General features: G+C 42.6%; 1 long non-coding RNA gene across 1 annotated transcript in view; it reads left to right on the top strand.

Annotated features, from left to right (window-relative positions):
- The first annotated feature begins 2,836 nt into the window (after positions 1–2,836).
- LOC143298843 (uncharacterized) overlaps positions 2,837–9,706 on the top strand; it is a 53,705-nt gene continuing 46,835 nt past the window's right edge. The window contains exon 1 of the long non-coding RNA XR_013057439.1: positions 2,837–2,891. This is a non-coding gene — a long non-coding RNA (uncharacterized LOC143298843). The remainder of the gene's footprint in view (positions 2,892–9,706) is intronic.

Raw genomic sequence — 9,706 nt, 5'->3', positions numbered from 1 at the left:
GACACAGAGAGAGAGAGACAGACAGACAGAGACAGACACAGACAGAGAGAGATACAGACATACAGAGACACACTCAGACAGAGACAAACAGACAAAGTCATACACAGACACAGAGAGAGACAGACAGAGAGAGAGAGAAACACACACACACACACACACACACACACACACACAGAGACACACACACACATATAGACAGAAAGATAGACAGACAGACAGAAAGACAGAGACACACAGACACAGACAGACAGACAGAGATACAGACACAGATAGACAGAGACACACACAGACACAGATAGACAGACAGACAGAGACACACAACGAGACAGACAGACAGACAGGCAGACACAGACACAGAGACACAGAGAAACATAGAAACAATGACAGACATACATACAGACAGAAGACACACACAGACAAAGACAGACAGACATATAGACAGACACAGACACAGAGACAGAGACAGACACAGACAGGCCCACAGACCCACAGAGACAGACAACACACAGACGCAGACAGGGAAACATATAGACAGACAAACAGACACGCAGACACACAGACACATACACACGGATAGAGACAGACAGACAGTCAGACAGACAGAGACACACTCAGAGACAGACAGAGACACACTCAGAGACAGACAGGGACACACACAGACACAGAAAGACAGAAAGACACACACACACACACACACACACACACACACACACACACACACACACACACACACAGAGATACAGACAGAGACAGAGACAGACAGAGACAAACACAGACACACACACAGATACAGACAGAGACAAACAGACAGAGACAAACACAGAGATACAGATAGACAGAGACAGGCAGACAGAGAGACAGACTGAGTCACACACAGACACAGACACAGACACAGACACACACACAGACACACACACACACACACACACGCATAGAAAGCAGACAGACAGACAGACAGACACATACACAGACACAGACAGATAGACACACACACAGACACAGACAGACACACACACACACACACACACACACAGACACACACAGACAGACACACACATACACACAGACAGACAGACACGCAGACACAGACAGACACACAGACAGACACAGACAGACAGACAGACAGACAGACAGACAGACACACACACACACACACGCACACACACACACACACACACACACACACACACACACACACACATCCAGACAGACAGACAGAGACACACAGATAGAGATAGACAGACAGACAACAAAAGAAAAGAAGAAAAAAGATATATACCTACTCAATATTCTGTCTTATCCTATGTCTTTCTCTGTCATTTTTCGTTGTTTTTTTCTCCACCTTGCTCTGACTTGTTTGTCCAAATGGATTTGTGCGTGTGTGTGCGTGTGTGTGCGGATGTGTGTGTATGTGTGTGTGTGTGTTGTGTGTTGTGTTGTGTGTGTGGTGTGTGGTGTGTGGTGTGTGTGTGTGTGTGTGTGTGTGTGTGTGTGTGTGTGTGTGTGTGTGTGTGTGTGTGTGTGTGTGTCTATGCGTGTGTATGCGTGTGTTGTGCGTGTGTTGTGCGTGTGTGTGCATGCGTGTGCATGCGTGTGCGTGTGCGTGTGTGTGTTGTGCATAAGTGTGTGTGTTGTGCGTGCATGTGTGTGTGTGTGTGTGTGTGTGTGTGTGTGTGTGTGTGTGTGTGTGTGTGTGTGTTTTCTTTAACATATTTATTCCATCACATGATTTCATTTCTCACTCACTTGTTGAAATTTTTTCCAAGGTACATCGTTCAGCAGTTGTCATGTATCATGTGCAATAACTTTACTTTTCTGTTGTGTTCTGTTGTTGCTGTTGTTGTTGTTGTTTTAGAACTATGAATTTTAAAAGAAAGAAAAGATGACATCTATATCGCATGTAGTGTGTTGTTGTCTTGCTGTCTTCTGTTATAAAACAATGTAGTTAACCGTTTAAAAAAAAAAAAAAAAAAAAATCTACATTAACTTCATTCAAGATCACGCGTTCTCCAGTCCTTTGCCAGTGTATTTATCTGACATATTCTTTACCTTCAATTTATTGCGCCGTCTTATCTGCTTGAACACCACCACCACCCCACCACCCCCGCACACACACACAGACACACTCACACACACGCACACTCACACACTCACACACTCACACACTCACACACTCACACACTCACACACTCACACACTCACACACACACACACACACACACACACACACACACACACACGCACACGCGCACACGCGCACATACACACACACACACACACACACACACACACAGAGAAACACTCACACCAGACAGACAAGATAGACAGACACAGACAGAAAGGCAGACACAGACAGACACAGACAGACACAGACAGGCAGACAAATAGACACAGACTGAGAGACAGACACAGACAGAATGAGAGACACAGACAGACAGACAGACAGACAGACAGACACACACACACACACACACACACACACACACACACACACACACACCTTTCCCTTGACATCCCACCGTGTCTCACCATTGTTCGATCTTAATTAAACGTTACTAAAAATAGCATTATTGGAATGCATCTTCACTCAAAATTTACTTATTCTGTGACCATATTAGTTGATTGTTTGGTATGTACTGCTTGTGTGTGTGTGTGTGTGTGTGTGTGTGTGTGTGTGTGTGTGTGTGTGTGTGTGTGTGTTTTAATTAAGTTTTTGATACCCACAAAACACGTTGTACATGCAAACGTTTTTCCAGCGTTATTCTAACGTTAACAGAGAAAACATAAGGGAAGTAATCATTCCAGGCTAATTATCAAGGGTGTTCACTCTTGCACTTCCTATTTGGCGGGATCTTTCTGACTGCTGATGGTGCGTCCATTTTTACAAATTTGTAAGTTGAATTTAAAACGTAATTGACAAGAATGTGCTAATTTGTTGTTTGCATTATTAGTTCTTTAACTTAAACCAATAACACTAACTCCATATATTTGCTGATCCAGGTTATCCAATTGAAAGTGAAACACCCCAACACAGTTGAGTTTCACATTTTTACTGACGACGAAGAAAAAGAAAATTAAATCGATTTTGTCCGCGACGGTATCTAGATTTAAATAAAATCGGTTGTCAAGAATCATCGTTGGACTGTTCAGTAAGATTAGAATGAAGTGATGGTTCTAAATCTAAGTGCTGGAAAACAAAATCAAGCTCGAGTTTTAAATAAAAAAGTTCACTTAAAAGTTTAGTTCACTTCAGGTCAGTTCTTGGAGTTTTTAAAGCCTAACGACTTTCTTTTTTCGTTACTTACTTTGATCAGCCTACCGACGATCATTGACTGACATTGACAGTTAGGGATTCAGAAAAAATATGCGCAGTGCGTGATGTTTTGTGAAACTGAAACGTGAACTGTTATTAAAGAGAGATTTGAGAAGGAAGCCTTTTTTGTTCCACATAATCTGTTAAAATTGCAACAATTATAACAAGAGCTGGGTATTTTTGGTCTCCTCAGAGATTGTAAATTGTATCTTGTTATTAGATCTAAGTGTGATAAAAGTCTTCATTATGTCTTCTTACTGGACGAAGTGAAGAAAAATCAGTTCTGTTGCTGAAAAGAAGCAAGCAGCACTCATTAAAGAGAGAGAAACAAGATAAAAACTGTTGATGGTGCCAGTTTTGAAAGTGACAATGCTACATTTGATGAGTCCAGCATTAGGTTGAGCAAAGAGATGAACAAAAACCAACAGGCTGACCAATGACTGACAGTGACACGATGCTTCTCTGGAATTTGATGAACAAATTTGAATTTGATTTTGAAGCAGAAATGGCAAAAGAAAGCTCAGATTCTGAATGTGAAATGGAGTCAAATGCTGACCTACCCACTCAGTTGTCTCAGTGGGCTGTATCGTTTTCTGTTTCAAACCATTGGCTTGCTGCAGTTCTTGCTTTGTTGCGTCTTTGGCACCCTGAACTGCCCAAAGATCCCAGAACACTGTTAGGAACAGTTAGCTCAGCTGAGATTGCTTCTAAAACTGTTACAGTATCTGGTGGATCACATTACAATTTCCGTATAGGTGAGGGCATCAGAACAGCTCTAGCATCTTATGGCTCAAACAGTGATGTGCAAGTAGTATCCATTCAAGTCAGCAGTGATGGTGTTCCTGTTTTCAAAAGCACAGACGGTCAATTCTGGCCAATACAGGGTATAGTTGACAAGCCCTTTAGAAGTCAGCCATTTCTCATTGGTTTGTTTTATGGGAGAAATAACCCTAGAAGTCTGGATTTTTTGGAATCCTTTGTCAATAAATATGAATGCCCGAAACAAACTGGAGTTGACTATGTTGAATCAAACATTGGATTTGAAATTTCAGTATTTGTGATGCACCTGCCAGAGCCATGATTAAAGCTATCAAACCTCACATGGGATACTCAAGCTGTGAAAGATGCACTCAGAGTGGGGTTTGGAATGGAAAAATGACTTCTGAGCTGAATGCTCCCTTGAGGTCAGATGCTTCATTTGATGAAATGAGAGATGAACACCATGAGGGCCCTACCCCATTGTCCAGAGGCTAGGAATTGGACTTGCCTCACAGGTGACTATATGCACCTGGTATGTTTGTCATGAGACGTCTTGTTTTCATTTGGATGAAGGGCCCTCTGCATGCACACCAAGGTAATGCGGTTATTGCTGCAATATCAGAAAGATGAGCAGTTTAAAAACTTTATTCCCTTAGAATTTCCAAGGAGAGAAAGATCTTTAGTGGAAGTGGCTTGATGGAAAGCAACAGAATTTAGACAGTTTTTGTTATATTGGGTCTTGTTGCTGTATCTGGGCAGCTGCCTGAGCCTATGTATGACAACTTTATGATGCTGAGTGTTTCCATGTGTAAGATGATGTCACATTGCAGACGACACGAGTCGTCCTTTCGCTTTCGAGTCTCACATGCGAGATCGCGTTTCGAGAGTTAGTTCAACGGTCTGCTGGTTGTGTTTTGTTACAGTTAAAAGAAAACTTCATTGCCAGTGTTCTAGTGTTGTTTGTCTGACTCAAAATACTCGGCACACGTCACATGGTGGCAGCGGTCAACGGAATTAGAAGTTAAAAGATAAGTGCAAGAAATTATGTCTTCCAAGCCTCCGACTGACTTTGATTTTAGCAAGCCAGAGCAATGGCCCACATGGCGTCAAAGGTTCTTACAATACAGAACAGCAACCAAGTTGATGAGAGAAACATTTGATGTGCAGACCAGTTCATTAATTTATAGCATGGGTGCAGATGCAGAAAAGATTTACATTACTTTTACTATTCATTCTGGACATCGTGACGGACAAGATCCACCACCAAATGAAGCAGACACGACGTTCGATGACGTCATTCGTATGTTTGACGGACATTTCAACCCGAAAGTGAATGTTATTCATGAGCGAGCTATTTTTCACCAACGTTGTCAGCGTTCTGATGAGAATGTTGAAACATACATACGAGTACTGTATGACCTTGCTGAACATGCAGAGTTTCCAGATAAAGAGTCAGCTATATGTGATAGACTGGTTGTTGGCTTATAGACAGACAACTCTCAGAAAAACTACAGTTGCAACCAGATCTAACTTTGAAGTGTAGCCGGGTTGGCTACGATCTGCGTTGGGCCAGCTTAGCAGACGACGTTTGTGACTCGCCGAAGGTTACTAAGGAAGTTGTAAATCGGTCACAAGTTATCTCCCTTCACAGGGAACCGTATGATGATTTTCATCAATTTGTTAAATTATAAACACTTCCTTATAGATGAGATTATAGTTTTATGTTATGGGACTTCAGAACGATCATACTTCTCAAATGTAATGATATCATTTGACCAGAAAGCCTATAACTTTTTGAAACTAATATTTATGTGAATGAGTTTTGGCGCGATCTTCGAAATCCACTCAGTTGAGTTTCAGTTTCAGTAGCTCAAGGAGGCGTCACTGCGTTCGGACAAAACCATATACGCTACACCACATCTGCCAAGCAGATGCCTGACCAGCAGCGTAACCCAACGCGCTTAGTCAGGCCTTGAAGAAAAAACAAAACAAAACAAAAAAACAACAAAAAAAACAACAAAAAAACAACAAAAAAAACAACAACGGGGGAATAAATAATCGATAAGCTTGCATAAATAAATAAATAAATAAATAATAATTATAATATAGAAAAAGGTAGTAGTAATAATATTAGTAATACTAATAAGATGATAATAATAAAACATAAATAAATAAATAAATAAGACAACAATGGTGATAAATAAGCAAATAAATGTAAAATGTGAAGACACACATTCACACATACACCCACACATGCATAACAGAAATGCACCAGACATGCAGTTTCACATATATGAAAGCACAGTCAAATACATATAAACGTACATGAGCTCCAACACACACACACACGCATTACCGTGCACCTCCTCTACCCCCCTCCTCCACACACTCATTTCTAGTCTAAGTATCGCAGCTTCCACGGCACACACACACACACACACACAAACACACACTCACAGAGATGAACACTTACTTGTACAAGCACATATGAAAGCACAGTCAAATACATATAAACGTACATGAGCTCCAACACACACACACACACACACACACACACATTACCTTGCACCTCCTCTACCCCCTCCTCCACACACTCATTTCTAGTCTACGTATCGCAGCTTCCACGGCACACACACACACACACACAAACACACACTCACAGAGATGAACACTTACTTGTACAAGCACACACACATACGCCCATATCTCCCACCCCCAACCCCACACACGTACATACAAAGATATATATATATATATATACATATATATACACGTTCCAATATCCTGTTGCTCCCACAGTGTAGGCATGCATACACTCACATACCTCATCCTCTACCCCACCTCCCTCCGCACTCCCACCTCCCCTCACACACACACACACACACACGTACACATATCTCTCCTGACACTTGTGTACAATTTCACTCTCGCGCATTCACAAACGCACTCAAAAGCACAGACCCACACAAACACACACAGCCGCCACTGACTGGCCGCAAGAGGGATGGGAAAAGATCTCTGATGCCAAGAACGTGGCGTCTAGTGTGTTGCTCGGTCTATTGTATTTGGAAAGGCCCACAGAGACTCTGTTCCGTTTTGAAGAAATTTGCGCAATGTTGGTTTGGAAATGATGCCGATATTTGTTTGATTTGCAAAGCATCGTGCTCTACCTTTCATGTTAGATTTGCGGCCGCTCCCTCTCTCTGCTTCTATTTCTTTGAGGCGATCGATGGTGTGATGGCCTTGTACCTGTTCTTTTTGGTATTCTTTGACTTTTCTGAGGATTTCCGATTTTCCTAGATGTAGGCCGCTCGTTGGTGTTGCGTTACCAGCAAGTCTGTCAGCTCGCTCATTTCCCTTAACACCTGCATGTCCCGGGCAGTATGAACATGTGAGTTTTTTAATCTGAAAGTTGCGCATTGCGTTATGCCACTCTGGGCTTCCCATTCCGTTTTCAATTTTCTGTATGAGGTTCATTGAGTCGGTTAGAATCATGGCATGTTGGTTTCCGGGCGTATGGAAGGACGATAGCCACTGGAGGGCATGTGTCACAGCTTCAACTTCCATCGTTAGGCTGGAGGTTGTGACTTTGTAGGCAGCATTCTCTTCCCAAATTGTTTTTCCATTTTGTTTCGCAGTGAATCCCCAGCCAGACTGGTCTTTGGTGACTGAGCCATCTGTGTATATGATGATGTCCTCTTCTTTACTGTTTTCTTCTATAAGCAGCTTCACTTCCGCATCAGTTTTGCCCTCTGGCCATTCCCGACAATGTCTTCCTAGAGTGGGTGAAATGGCTGTGTTGAATAGATGGTTGAGGTTTTCGGGGTTTTTCTCCCATTCTTTTGTTTCTTTCAGGTCTTGAAGTCGGCATACTAGCTGGATTGTGTCTTCTGCTTGCCCCATCCATGATCTTCCTCGTCCTGGACGGCTGCCTTTTGGTTCTTTGACTGCGTCATGCAGTGGGTTTTGAGGGTTTTCTAATGCTTTGAAGTAGGTCTTGACCTGTTCTAACTTGTTTCTGGCCTGCACTGAAGGAAGGTCAAGCAGGTATCGCATGGTTTCTGTGGGCGTGTCTTTTGTTGTTCCAAGGATCAGCCTCATAGCTTCATTTTGGACTCTTTCTAATTTTAGGAGGTTGCTTTGAGACGGTGTTGTTAGCCCAAGTCCGTAGTCGATCACACTGAGGACGAGTGATTGGTATAGCAGGAAGAGGTGGCGTTGTTCAATTCCTTTGGTTGCCATTGCTTTTAAGACTGAAAGGCCCTTTTTGCATTTGAGAACAGTGTTTTCCGTATGTTTTCTGAAGGTCAGCATCCTGTCGAAGTGTATTCCTAGGTAGCGTAGGCATTCAGTTTTCTCAATTTGAATCCCATCGAATGACACAGAAGGTGGTGATTTGCTCGCGGTTTTGTTGTTGAGGGTGCACAGCAACGTTTGGGCTTTCGCTGGATTGATGGAAGATCCTGTGTCTTTGCACCATTGAGCAATATTGTTTAGTTGTTTCTGGACGGCTTCAGTTCTTTCCTGAGCATTTTTCGAAGTTTTGAAGACCAGGCCGTCATCCGCAAGGGTAAGCACCCGAGCAATTCCATTGTTGTTTAAGTCTGCAAGGCCCTTCGTGTAGACATTGTAGAGGACAGGAGAGAGTGGAGACCCTTGTGGCAGTCCCATGGATAGTTTAGAAGTGCAGACATCCAATCTCCGAGGTGTAGGACGACGGTTCTTTCCTGAAGCGCTGCTGCTATCCATCTTGTCAGTGTCAAACTTACTCCATACCTTAGTGGCAGCTCCATGAGGTGCGCAAACTGGACTTTATTGTAGGCATCTTCAAGGTCAATTGCTACTGCTAGTGTTTCTTCTTTTCTTTGAAATCCTTCATACACCTCATATGCAAAAGCAGCTGCATTTTCTCATGTGGACTTGCCTGTTCTGTAACCACCTTGATTTGAAGGGAGAATGTGCCTGTGTTCAAGATCCCTTGCCAGTTTCCTGGCTATCATGCGTTCCATGAGCTTTCCAACAATGTTTTGCATGGTTAGGATCCGGTAGCCGCTTACCTGACGATGGTCCTTTCCTGGTTTTGGTATGGGTTTTAAGAAGCTGTGTGTCCAGTCCTCCGGCACCTGTCCATTGTGGAAACTGTTTTGATATAGATTGAAAAGTTTGCTTCTGTCTTCTTCCGATAGCTCCTTGATGTCTGAGTAACGAACTTTGTCTGGGCCAGGAGCCGATTCTTTCTTGCATTTAGCTATTGCCTCGTTTAGATCATCCATTGTCAAGTCATCATCAGGTCCAGTCTGCATAAGGGTTTGGTTTAACTCCTCAACATATTTCTTTTTCTCATCTAAGTTTCTTTGATCACTCTGTTGTATGAAACGTTTGAGCAAGGCAGATCCTTTTTCTTCATTTGTCTTAAGCTTGGTTCCGTCAGTGTCTAACATGTCTGGGGTTGTTGTTGTGCACGTTTTCCCTTCCATGCGACGATAAAATTGCCAGAACTCTGTCAATGTTGTGTCATAACTGAGTGCCTCGCAAAACTGTTTCCACTTGTCATTTTTGGCCTCTTGAGCAATGACTTCAAACTGTTTAGTTTTTTCTTTCATTTTTGTTTCAATATCTTTGTCCGGAGATGGT

This window comes from Babylonia areolata, chromosome 24, assembly GCF_041734735.1.
Source record: "Babylonia areolata isolate BAREFJ2019XMU chromosome 24, ASM4173473v1, whole genome shotgun sequence".
NCBI classification, from domain to species: domain Eukaryota; kingdom Metazoa; phylum Mollusca; class Gastropoda; order Neogastropoda; family Buccinidae; genus Babylonia; species Babylonia areolata.
This window is presented reverse-complemented; position numbering and strand designations above follow the sequence as displayed.